This window comes from Nesoenas mayeri, assembly GCF_963082525.1.
Source record: "Nesoenas mayeri genome assembly, chromosome: 7".
Classification (NCBI taxonomy): Eukaryota; Metazoa; Chordata; class Aves; order Columbiformes; family Columbidae; genus Nesoenas; species Nesoenas mayeri.
This window is the reverse complement of record NC_137551.1, coordinates 19,410,436-19,423,044: the sequence shown is the minus strand read 5'-3', so window position 1 is coordinate 19,423,044 and position 12,609 is coordinate 19,410,436.

Here is a 12,609-nt window from a genome sequence, read left to right as displayed (position 1 = left end):
ACACACACGCGGGGGAGCGGGGGCAGGCGCACCTCGGTCGGGGGCAGCCCGTTCCCCCAGCCGGGGGCAGCCGCTCCAGCCGGAGCCTGCCCCTCCGCCTCTCCCACCCGCGGCCGCGCCCACATCTCACCCACTCGCGGCAGGGAGAGGCGCGGGGGGCGGCTCGGCCTCTGCCTCCGCGGCCGGCGAGGGGGGGACCGACCCGCGCCGCTCCCTGCGGGGCAGCCGCCGAGCAGCCGCCGGCTTCGGTCTCGTTTGCCCGAGCTATTTTTCTCTCGCCCTGAAAGGAGCAGACAATATTGTCCATTCATCAGAAAGGCAGGAATTTGGTGCTTCTGGTTGACTCTGAGCCGGGTAATTCAGGGAGAAAAGAAAGCTGGATAAATGACTCGATAGTGTAAATGAGTGTGGAGGGTGCAAACCGCCTCGCAGAGAAGTGTGATTTTATAAACAACAGCATCATCTGGCAAAAGGGTAAAGAACTGTGCAGAGCTCACAGCTTCTCTAAAGCACCGCGCTGATATTTTAGACATGCACAAGAAGGGAGAGAGGGAGCTACATATGATATATGAGCATAAACACAAGCTGTGCAAGCACACAGGAGCGTTCCCTTTCAAATCTCTGCACAGGTGCATCTTTCCACATACTAAATGTTCCCTAGCTGTCTGAAAAAGAAATGGTTATATGCAATAAAATATATATAAATTAACGTCTCTTCATTTTGATATAGAGATTCGGTTTTATATTATACATTTCGTATATATTGCCACGTATTCCTCTCCACAGACGAATGTATTTCGGGTATATGCGCTTAGTCGTGAATATGACATACATACTTATAGTTACGCAGGGAATCTGAGAATTGGCAATACGTCTTAGCAATAAGAGAACTCATTAGATATATAGTTGCATAAAGGATCGTGTACAGTTACATTAAGTCCCATTAAGAGACTGAATGTCGGTCTGCGCCGTTTCGCACACGAAATTACAATTATAAGTACCTGGCTACAGAGCAGGAGGAAATTGCCAGAAGCGAGGGTGGTCCGGTACCCCGCCTGGTGCCTGAGACCTCCGGGTGCTGAGGGATTTAGGGAGCCGGAGATGGGGAAAACGTATTTATTCAGGGCAATTAGAAAGCAGGTACCGCTTCAAAAAAATGGATTTATTAAGGGGGAAAGGAGTTGGAATTATTGTTTAAAAAATTGCGCATAAACGAGTCTAACAAAGTAGGGAAGCAGAAGCAGCTTGGCGTGTAAGGTATCACAGTGGAACTGCTTCTACTTCAGACCTCGGGATTAATCAAAGAAATCGGTGCAGCTGATGAGGAGTTATTCAGCAGCTGAGCTCTGGAAAACTGCATCCCTGCTTTCTTTATACATTTTATTATTTTCAATTGGGTTGAAAAATTAGGAGTGTTTAGAGAAAAGAAATACACATTTCTTCTTCCAGCGGGCTGGAAAGCCTCGATTTTATCTCCCCTCTCTCTTCTTATCTTTCCTTCCCTTTCTATTTTTCCTTCCTCCGAAGTTTGCGGTGGGGGGCACAGGGAAGGATGCGTTTCAGAAAGTCAGAAATTGAAGTGGTTTTTGGGGGGAGACAGCTCTGAGCTTTCACTACTGCTGTTTCCACAGACGATCCCAGCTCCGGAAGCCAGCAGCCCTGGTGTTTTGCATCCTCTAACGCCTGGCAGGGAAAAGGGACAGACCTGGGCTCTCCCTAACAGTTTTCCTCCACTGTGCCTTTAAACCTCTCCCTGGCAGAGCTCGCAAATGTTCCTTTGTCCGCTTATGAGTGGCCGTGGCAGGGGGCGGCGGGTGCCCCCCTTTATATGGACATTCCTCGATGACAAAACTTTCTTAGAAAACTTGCGGGAAAACTCAACTGCTGCCATTCAGGGGAAAGGAGGCAACTGCCAGAGATGTCCGTTGCCACCAGCCCTCTTCGACTTTATCCCTTTCCAAAATGAACGTGGATATACCTGTTTCCAGGCTGGCCATCTCCTCCCACAATTATTTCAAGCGCAGATCTTTAATGCTGCTGAACCAAAATCTCCATCCCTCGGTCGGCTCGGAGGCGAAGTTGACAACCTAAGGGGATGGTGGGGAGGGAAAGTTACTGACGCGAGTGGGACAAGGCAGGAGTGGCCACAGCCCTCGCACCCACTCGCTGGATTTTCACGGCCGGCCATATCCGCACACATAAGGACCGCTCGGGAAATAATCCCCGAGAGCGTTTCCTGTTGACCGCCGGGAGACAAGCAGCGGATTGTACCTCTCTCCTGACGGCCGGCGGTGTGCGATTGTGGAGGGGACAGAGAGGGGGGAAAGAGTTCTTGGGCCACCTTACCAGTTATTAAAGGACCCTTCCTGGACCTACAGAGCTCAGGGGAATTTCTCATCTCAAGTCCAAACAGGAAAAAAAAATGTAGTCAGTTATCTTTAATCATTGACTCGAGGGCACATTTCACATCATCTCTCAAATCTGCATTTTTTATGAAGTGGTCAAAACGTGTGCTGTGTGCCTAATTTTCTCTCCCTTATAGGCGTTAAGAAGAGTAATGAGAAATCGGCTGGAAATTAACTTGCTTCTGCCCCTGCAGCCTTCTCCCCTCATGAGAGACTGGAACTTCACCCCCTTCGCACATACTTTTATATCAAGTGGTTCAGAGCCCGAGGGCTGCCGGGGGTGGCGGGGCAGATTGGGGGAAGGCGGGGAGGGTGCTGGTCGCAGCGGAGTTAGGGGACAGACCTGCAAGTGTCCCTTTTCTCTGCAGCTCCCAGACCATAACAGAGATCCTTGTCACAAGGACAATGGTTGTGTTCTCGGGATAAGGTGAAAGGCACACGAGTTACATCTCCCCCGGCTTTTACTCTTCCCGTCGATATTCTTTTCCCAAACCTGCCCCAACCCCCGGAACACTGAAAACAGCGCATCCCAGAGATCCGGGCACCGTGAAGGCAGCGGGTGTAGGAGGACACTTATTTCCTAGGGTTTAATATACGGAAACGCGTTATCATTGTTGTCAGTATGGCTTCTCTTATCATTACTAAAGCTTGCGATATTGGAGTTTTCCACCGACGTTCGGAGTTTTCCGCCAACGTGGAGGTGGCGTGTAAGGACAGGCTGCTTGGGAAGGGAGAGACACTTCGTTTCCTCACTTCTCCACACCTTGAGGTCTCTCTCTTACTGTTCCCGCAGCCGTTCCCCAACGCTCGCTCACTGCCCGGCAAGAGCTGCGGAGCTAGGGAGCCTGGACGCGCTGCGGCGCCGGGTTTCCCCCTCCCCTCCCCAGGGAAAGTCGTGCCTGGGGAGAGAGCAGATCCTTCCCCTCCCTTGACGTTGCGGGGAACTGTTGCTTCTGCTCGCCGCCTCACACCGGCACCTTCTGCTGCTGCCTCGCGGGACCCCGGCATGCTGAGGGGCGTCGGGGCGGGAGGGCGGGGGAGCTCCGTGTTCCCCCGGGCGCGGAGGGGCGAGCGCCCGGTACCCGCCGGCTCGGCGGGAGGCACTTGCTCTCGGGGCGGTGTGCGGAGCGCCACGGTGCGCCTGCTGCCCCCCTCCGAAGAACCCGCGATGGAAACTGGGAGTGAACCTAAAGAGAAAAGTGCGGGGGAAAACAATTCTTACAGTTCAAAACCGCGTTAACCTGAGATTTAGGAGCTCCATAAAATGCCAATGGGGAAATCGCCTCGGCGCGGACTGCCATAAATGTTTTTACTTTTCTGTTCTAATTCTGATGTCTACCAACTGTTTGACGGCTCTTAAAAACATCTTCCCTTTTCTTTCCTTTTCTTTTCTCTTCCTTTCTTTTCTTTTCTTTCTTTTCTTTTCTTTTCTTTTCTTTTCTTTTCTTTTCTTTTCTTTTCTTTTCTTTTCTTTTCTTTTCTTTTCTTTTCTTTTCTTTTCTCTTCTTTTCTTCTCTTCTCTTCTCTTCTCTTCTCTTCTCTTCTCTCTCTTCTCTTCTCCTCTCTTCTCCTCTCTTCTCCTCTCTTCTCCTCTCTTCTCTTTTTCCTTTCTTTTTCTTTTATTTTCTTTTATCTTTTCTTCCTTTCTTTTCCTTTCTTTTCCTTTTTCTTTCTTTTCCTCTCTCGTCTTTTCTTCCTTTCTTTCCCATTTCTTTCTTATCCTTTCTCTTCCTCTGCCCCCTCACTCCCTTCTTTCTGTCTACAAGCGTTAGGTTGTGGACATGTAAAATGCTTCCCCATTTTCTGTTTCCCTCTTCTCATACTTCTATTTCTGCATTAAAATTTTATATCTACTATGTCTATTTATCCATCTATCCTCCTTTCATCTTCAAATTAAATGTCCTCTTTTTTATTCAGACAGTTTTTTTCTCTAATATTAGTGAAAATCAATGTATGTCTCTCTGTCTATCCATCCATCCTGATTTCTCTTTTTCAGTTCCATTCTTCTTTTATTTCCCCTTCTTTTACACATTAATACAGGGCGCGCTCTGTCTCCAGCCTCTAGGGTTTTTTAAGTGATCTTCCTGTTTTCCCTTTCTTTTCTTCAGCTCTGGCAACGACGACCGGGTGTCTGCCGCCTGCGTGTCCCTCTCCCTCATTCCTCCCCTAATCCACGAAGGGACTCCCCACACTCCGCAGTCCTGCGGGCAGCCCCTGCTAGCCCAGGCTGGCCCTAAGCACAGGGCACCCGCGAGCCACTCGGCTGCCGGGACCCTCCCGCGCGCTAGAAACTTGTGTTGAGCTATCTGGGGAAGGAAGAAACAATCGCACCGAGGTCTCCCAAAACCCCAGGACAGCGCTCCCATCTGCCCGCGTCCGGCCCCGAGCCAGACTTGGGAGATTTTGCCCGCCGCCGCCTCTGGCCGGGAGTACGGGACGGGCGCGTGGAAACACTTTGGGAAGCACTCTGGAATCTCAGTCTGGGGTTAGAGCTCCCCGTCCCCCGCTGGGGATGGGACGGAAGCCCCCTTCTCTGCCTGGGCCGAGGTCGGAGCCCGTGCCCACGGGGACCGGAGCGGGGCCGGCACCGCCGACCGGCACTGCCTCCTCTGGCAGGACGCGCGGCCCGGCCCCCCCTCCAGAGAACGGGGCCGGGGCCGCCTCGCTGCGGGGATGCCGGGAGTCCAGGGAGGCCAGCGTGGATGTGGACCCAACGGCTTCCTCCGGGACAGTGCCGGAGCTCCCGGCTTCCCACAGATGACTGGGCTTGGTGCCCCGGGGCGGCATAGGGACGCCCGTCCGCCCCGCCCGCTTCTCCCCGTGCCACGTCGCGGCCAGCAACTGCACGCCAAGGCTGCGGCACCAGTGTCGCCTGTCGCAGCTCCACCGGCTCCCACCCGTCCATGTCCCCAGTCAGCACACCGATACCCTGTCGACGACACCCGAAGGCAACGGGAGCCCCTGCGGGTGTGTCTCGCGGGCAGCCGGGCAGGTCCCGTCCCAGGGCAGCCCTAACTCACCGCCTCCCCCGGCACTGACCCGCACCTCTAGCAAATCCCTTCTCACTCCATCCCTATGCCACCAGTCCAGCCCCCAGAGGGGCAGCCTCTCCCCGTGCTCGCAGCATCTCTCCAACTTTGGTAGATCAAAGCTTTCCCGCTCATCCCACAGCCTCCACTGACAGCCCTGAAGCGGAGTGGAGGCCCACTTCCTCCTCTGTTTCTCTCCCCTTCCCCTGTGTCCTTCCCAGCTCCACCGTCATTGACAAAAGGCACCAGGTAGCCAGCCCAGCACTAAGACGACCATGCGGGGTCACAGCGGGGCAGACATCCGTGCACCTCTGAAGTCACCTCGAAAGTTCTGCCCCGGACTCAGCTGTCGGCTGGATGACCCCAGGGAGCGGCCTCCGAGCGCCGCAACCCCCCGGCCTGGGTCGAGCCTCTGCCCCTGCATCTCCCTAGTAGGTTTTCAGCAGGTCTCCTCCTCAACATCCTCTCTACCCTTCAGAGGACACCCTGCCTCAGAGAAACGGAGAGGAGACGCCGAACAAAGGGAACGGCACCCATTTCCTTACGATGCCTGCCAAACGGGCAAGCAGTGAGCATTTCCCCTCGCTACTGAAAAGCCCCCCCGCCGCTCCCCGTGTCGCTGGTGTCTGCCCTATTACCTGTTGCAGCCACTTTCTGTCTCGGTCTATGGGGAAAGAGCCTGCCTCCCTTCTGCATCCTACATCCCCATCAGGAGTTTTATTCCTTGAACCACTCAGTGCCGATTTCTTTCCTAAAACGCGCAGGCAGCCAGAGCGCATAAACCCGGATATTTTCCCGGGGGGGTTACGACCAGCCGCGCTCCCGCGGCCAGAGGGGAGAGGGGACCGGTGCTCGCTGGGCGCCGGGAGAGCCGCGCTCTCTCTGCCTCCGCATTCCCTGGGAACTTTCTATTCCGGAGTTAACTATTAACTCCAGGAAAGCAGGCAATTTTCTTCGGAATGTGAACTATTTCCTTTATCCAGCAGATAGATTGGGTGATTGATTAATATGGAAATTGATATTAAAATACTGGTCGTAGGCAGGCACGCTTTCCCTGTAGTCACAGCTGCACGGCGGAAGAGGCGTCCAGGGCAAGCAATGCACCGAATTATTGCCGAAGGTTTTCCTGGTTCGCCAATAAATGCCTTAATTGTGAAATACATGTGGATATAATTAGAATACCTCACATTAATGCATATTGTACGGCGATGAGTGAAAGGACACACGGAGGGGGCAGAGGAGTGCTCACACGGGGCGGGGGAAAAGCGCCGGGGGTCCCGCCGCAGAAAAAGGAGGTGTTGGGATAATGTTCGGTGGTCATCTCGGGGGAAAAGGCGGGAGCGAGGGTCTCACATGCTGGCAGGCTGGGTGAATGAAGAGCAGATATTCACATATATAAAGAGGGACTCGTCGTGTAGCCTAACAGGTACTCTATACCCATTTGTAGAGCGCCAGTTTGCTGTATAGGGATAAGCGAGAGATTACAGATGCGAAGTTCTAGGCTCAAGTTAGGTGATACTTCAGCATGGCCTTAAAGCAGAAAGAGATGTGTGTCCGTAAATGCACCCACCACTCTTTCGCCCTTAATAGTTCGCTCCTTTTATTTGCAGTAACACTTGTGCTCTTTGGTTAAGGGTCGCAGTTTGACACCAAGGTGAACTGTTACACCCTGGAAAGCCGGGAGAAGCCCAGTCTCCGTCCAGCGCGGCCCCATCGTGTGTTGCTGTCCTCCCTCGGCCAGCCCCGTTCTAATTAACCGGCGCCCCTTTCCATTCAGAAAGGGGTTCGCTGTGAGGTGGCCCCCGCTCCGTCCGGCGGCTCTGCCCCCCGTCGCCTCCTGGCCGGGCGGGGACGCGGGGGGCCCCAGGCAGTCCCTGTTGCCCAGCCCTCCCCGCACCCCCAGGCCGCCCCCCTGGCCGCCCCCCCGCTCCGCAGGGGTGCCTGGCACGGGCACCTTCTCCTCCCGGCCCGCTCGGCTCAGTCCCCTGGCCATATTTTCATGCTCCTTTCCCCCCTCTCACTCTCTCTACCGAGTCACATCCTTTTTTTTTATTTCCCCTCTCCTTCCCCTCTCTTTATCCCGGGGAGGGAGGAATTTTCCAGCCTCCTTCGCTGCTCTTCCCTCTTTCCCGGGTTTGCCCCTCTCCCCCTCGCCCCCTTCCCCTCCGTTTCCCTGCCCTCACGTCCCCTCCCCCCCCCGCCGCCGTTTGTTTGTCCCGGTGCCCGAACGATCATCGCTGTGTATGAAGTTCTAACTGGTTTATGTCAGGCAGCTCTCTCTAAGCAGCCTGGCGTGACGGATTAAACATCAACTAGTTAAATAAAAATTAATATCAACTGCCTCCTAACTTCTAATGTCATGTTGTTTATAACTAATGAACTGATTAGGGGATAAACACATCAGGAAGACATTTCTGCTTCCCTGCTCTTTCGAGAGAGATTTGCAGAATTCAAAGTAAATCTCCCAGAGCCCCTCCTGGTTTTTTCCCACACCAGTTTGGGGAGGGAGGAGGGGGATTCCGTGGAGTTTGTTTGGGCTGGGTCGGAGGAATCTGGTGCGTGTGTGAGAGTTAGCTGGACTTATTTAAACATCTCCCGTGGAAGCACGTTTCAGAGTGGCAGGACCGTGCGGCTGCGAGCAGGGCTCAAGCTGCAGGGAGGTGAGGAACCGCTTCAGACAGATCTGGCGGCTGCTGCAGACCGGCCTGGAGACAACGACTTAGGAAAATATTCATTGCTGCCATTATTGACTGTTGGCGTCCCATTTCAATATTTAAAATGAAACTTTTTTTTTTTCCCCTCGCTTGAAGCGACAATCGATGAATTTTAAGTGTTATGGAGAAAAGCGCTCCCTTCACCTTCTTTACTTTTACAATGATTCACTTGTTTGGGGCATGCCTTTCGCCAGTCCGCGTTGTTAACATTTTCCTAAACACTTCAAAAAAATAAACACATGCACACACCAAACCCCCAACAGCCTCATCTTGGAGAGGTCCCAAGCTTTTAAACACTGTTTGCCCAGGACCGCCGGCTCTGACAAGACAATAATAACAGGGGAAGCTTTGTAAAACCAATTTAGCAAATGCAGAAATGTAATTTTAATGAAGAATCGATAGCAGAATGGTTCATTTTTCCTGGGACTCCTTGTTGGAGCTAAGAGAGACTTTCAATCAATGGGGAGATGGAAGAGGGGGGGGCAGAAAGAGAGAAAGAAAAATATTCGCTCAGTGATGTCTTTAGCACTGGGAATTTTTCTTCTTTTCTTTGAAGCTTTGTTTTATTTATTATTTCTTTTCAGTCGCGAAGTCTTTACTAAAACGCGGCGGTAGCAGCAAGGAAAAGACGAGTGGACAGATAAATTAATGGACGGATGGATGGGCAGATAGATAATCTCGCAGAAGCACAAAGCCAGGCGCTCAGAGGGGCAGACTTCACAGGACTGCCTTCCGCCCCTCCCAAGCAAACGGGAGAGTCTCTGTCCCCGCCACCCCACCTGGGAGGTGCCCAGGCCCCTGAACTGAGCGCTGCCAGCTCTCGGGTGGGCTGCGCCACCACACGGGTTCCCCCGCCGGCCCCGGCGCGCTCCCCCCCCAGCCAGAGCCCACCGCCTCCCTTTTCAACTTGGAGGAAGTTCCTCCTCTGTCCCGCGTCCCCCATTCCCTGCCAGCCCCTCTTCGAGCACATTTTTATGGTAATAAGACAACAAATTAATCTGCTGTTGCAACAAGACTTCCCTACAGGTAGCCACTTTACGGGAGGGGGGCAAGGGGAAGCAGATTCAAAGTACAGGCGCTGCCCCCCCCTCGCAACACCCCCCCCAGGCCCCTTCCTCCCCGGCTGCACAGCCCTGCTACACTGGAGCAGGTGAGTCCCTATCCACTTTTATAAGCAGCGCTGCATTTGCTTTGATTGTTATTTATTTTCCCCTCCTTTTAGCTTGTCCCGGCTCAATAGAGCGGCGTTTCTTTCTCTGGCTTTTTTTTTTTTTTTTTTTGGTGGTGGTGGTGCTCTGGTGTGTGTGTGTTGTTATCTAAACCGTTTAGTTTTGGGTGGTTGCGCCTAGATCTCGAAAGTCAGCGGGGGAAAGCAAGACACCCAAGCGGGGAGGAGAGAAGCGAAGAAAAGGCCGCGGCGGATCTACTGGTTTGCAGCCGTCCCGGGGAGACGGGCCATTAGGCAGAGGAGCCATGGCTCAGAGCTCAGGAAGAGCAGGTAAGGGCGGGGGGGCGCTGAATATTCAGCAGGGAGGGATGAGACCGTCACCCCCAACTCCCTCCTTTGCCAGGAGGCAGCCTGCCTCTGCTGTCCTCCGCACACACCCTCCTTGCATCGCCAGATTCTCGTCTAACACTTGCCATCTCACCTGCTAAATGCCCCCCTTTCCTACTGGGTGCCCCTTTCAGCCCCTCTCGAAGGGCCGGATTCCCACCGTGTTTACCGTGAGAGCTTCGCAAGGACCCGCAGCAGAACCGCCAGACGCGAGCGAGAGCTGGATAGAGCCCCGTCTCCGCCCGGCCCGGCCGCCAGCGGCCTCGGCTGCTCTGCCTCGCCGACCCCCGGCGCCCGGGCCTGCCGTGCAAGCCCCCGCCACCCGCTCTCAGTCCCTGGCCTATTTTACACGCCGATTTGGGCAACTTGTCCCAGTCCCAGAGTTCTCCCCTGTCCGTAGAAAGTTCAGGGCACAGCATAAACTCTTATCTCACCGTCTCCCCACCCCGTGAAACTTTGCTCGCTGTGGCGACTCTTTTGCTTCTGGACAAGTGCTGACCGCCCCTGGGGGCTCCCTAGCAGTCCCGTGCTTCGTAGCTCTCTGTAGGACCGGGGCGCGGAGCAGCTGCGCCCCGGGAGCGGGGCTAAGACGGGCGGGGGCCGGGACTGGGGCAGCATCGCCCCCGCGCGGGGCTGCGGCGGGGTCGCCACTCTGGCTCTGCGCCCCCCGAAACCTGTCCCGCCGACAGACGGATCTCCAGATCGCGCCCCCCGCCCCCCCATTTCCCCGTCGTCAATTTTATGATTTGCAAACAAAGCTTCAAACAAACCCCGCCGGAGAGGAGAGGTTTTCCTCGGCGCTGACGCTCGCGGTAAAAGCACAATTACGCTGTTTGGTTCCCTCAAATTACATATATAAACGGAGCTTTTAACTTAGGGATTTTGGGGAAAGAAAAAAAAAAAAAAGACAGCAACCTGAATGGAGGTTTAAAATGCAAACGTCGCCGACTGTCAGCACAAAGCCATGCTGCTGCCCCGGCAGCCAGCCGATTGCTGAAGGGGAGAAAAGCTCTGGCGGGCGCTGGGAAGCGGGGCTTGCAGCTCCGGCTTTCTTTTGTCGTCTCTGGTGAAGTCGCAGTGTGAAATATCTCCTGTTTAGAGAGTGATTCAGGTGCACAAACAGGGAGACACGTACGGGAGGCAAATAAAAACACCCGCCCTTCGAAAAAACACATTTCTTTTCTGTCGATAGATTCCTCAAATACAAATGTATGTGCACCACCTCAGTAAATCTTAATATTAAGTATGTCGTATGCGTGTATATATGCGTATATACATATATACATGCGCGAGCTTATATTTTCATAATCGAACCAATTAAATCTATTACATATGTTGTATATTATATATAAAACCGACAAATATTCACTAAAACGTAAAGGAAAAATTTAAAGTCTACGAAAAAGGCCTCCTAAAAGAAAAAGGCCACAGCGGCTTTTTTTCGCTGTTCTGCACCGAAAATCCTCTAAGTCGAAACTGAAAAAAAAACCTTCAGAAAGTTTGCAACCTCCTCTGTTCCTTTTCCCTTCTGTGTTTTTAAAGGATCTGCCGAAGTCCCTTTGCATTTGAGGTTTAAATAGGGAGATCAATAGAAAACAGTTGTAATGATCTAATTAATTATGGCAAAATTAAAAGCGAGTAGAAAATCAATCTCTGATGGTGTTGAAGATGGAATTAAATTGATAGTCCATCTGTTCACCTCCTAGACCGTATAAATATGCAACCCAAGGACGGAGCTAATGGGATCAAGCTGCCTGGGAGACTCTCTCTCAATCTCTCTCTTCTTTTTACTTCTTTCTCTCCCGAAGTTCAGCCCTGCAAACCCAGACTACCCGTGCTCCCACTCGCAGCCCTGTCTTTACCCAGCGTTACTCCGCTCGCTGGAGACACGCAAAAGACGTTTGTGTAGAGCAATTCAAACCGACAACCGCAGCCCGCAAATCTGAGGGTAAAAAGCCGTATGGTTGGGGGTGTAAAAAAAGGGAAGCTGGGGAGACAGCGTTCAGTGACAGCGTGTTCCCTATCGTGCTGGTTTTATATCAAACGGACGGGCTTGATGATGATGATGATGGTGGTGGCTACAGAGTAGTCTGAGGATGGTCTCCCTCCCTTAAGTGTTTCTTTTCCACCGGTCGGAGTTTCAGAAAACTCATCCGTTTCTTTAGCTGGATTTCTACAAAATATCGTGTGTGCGCTGGCACGGAAAGGCGACACACTGAATTAGTTTTGTTTGTCGGGTTTTCCTGACCCTGCGAAGCTCTAAGGGCAGAGACCCAACGGGAGGACCTCGGTGCCGCCCTGTCCCCATGCCAGCCCCTCCACAGACCTGCCCGTCCCTGCCGGGCTGGCCTTCCCCGGGCGGCACCGGGTCCCCGCGTCGGGCGTCCCGCAGGCTGCCCACAGCCACGCGCGTACCCACCGCCATGGGGCTCTTCTGAACCACCAGCACCGCTTAAAAAGAAAAAGGAATTGGTGTCATTGCTAAATTAGAGAGAGACCACGGAATTCCTATATTTGCCCGTTAGAAAAAAAATATAGTAATAAAGAAATACCCTTTTCCCCACATTTCCCCGCTGATTTGTTGGTGCAGAGCGCACGTTAACGGCATAGAGAGCTCGGGCGAGCTGTCGGGTTGGAGGAGTTCCCCACTACTCGGGCCCCCTTTTAATTGTGAAAAATGAAAGCTGGGTGCTGCTGTTCCGTTGGAAAACAACCGAACAAAATGATGATGTTTATTGCCCGGGTTAGAGCTGCGTGGGGTGGGACGGAGTGCGGCGAGGGGGGTGTCGTCTAAATAAGTGAAGCCTAAATATAAATCAGCTCAGACGGCGGGTCCCAGGCCCGGCTCTAACCGCGTGTGCACACCCCCACCGCCGCGCCGTGTCTCTGGCGAGCGTGTGCGGGCG